This window comes from Octopus bimaculoides, chromosome 28 (assembly GCF_001194135.2).
Source record: "Octopus bimaculoides isolate UCB-OBI-ISO-001 chromosome 28, ASM119413v2, whole genome shotgun sequence".
Lineage (NCBI taxonomy): Eukaryota > Metazoa > Mollusca > Cephalopoda > Octopoda > Octopodidae > Octopus > Octopus bimaculoides.
The window spans coordinates 16,932,873-16,933,472 of NC_069008.1; positions in this window are offsets into that span (position 1 = coordinate 16,932,873).

The window sequence follows — 600 nt, forward strand, 5'->3', positions numbered from 1 at the left end:
TATGTATATATATATATATATACATATATATATACATATATATATGTATATATAGCACCATTTGAGTGTGATCATTACCAGCGTCGCCTTACTGGCACATTAGAAAACATTCGAGCGAGGTCATTGCCAGTGCCGCTGGACTGGCTCCTGTGCAGGTGGCACGTAAAATACACCATTTTGAGCGTGGCCATTGCCAGTACCGCCTGACTGGCCTTCGTGCCAGTGGCACGTAAAAGCACCCACTACACTCTCAAAGTGGTTGGCGTTAGGAAGGGCATCCAGCTGTAGAAACTCTGCCAAATCAGAATGGACCCTGGTGCAGCCCTCCGGTTCACCAGTCCTCAGTCGAATCGTCCAACCCATGCCAGCATGGAAAGCGAACGTTATATGTATGTATGTATACATGAATGCTATATTTTTTTATTCATTTACTAGTTTCAGTCATTTGAATGTGGCCATGCTGGAGCACCGCTTTTAGTCGAAAAAAATCAACCCCAGGACTTATTCTTTGGAAGCCTAGTACTTATTCTATCGGTCTCTTTTTGCCGAACCGCTAAGTTACGGGGACGTAAACACACTAGCATCAGTTGTCAAGCGATG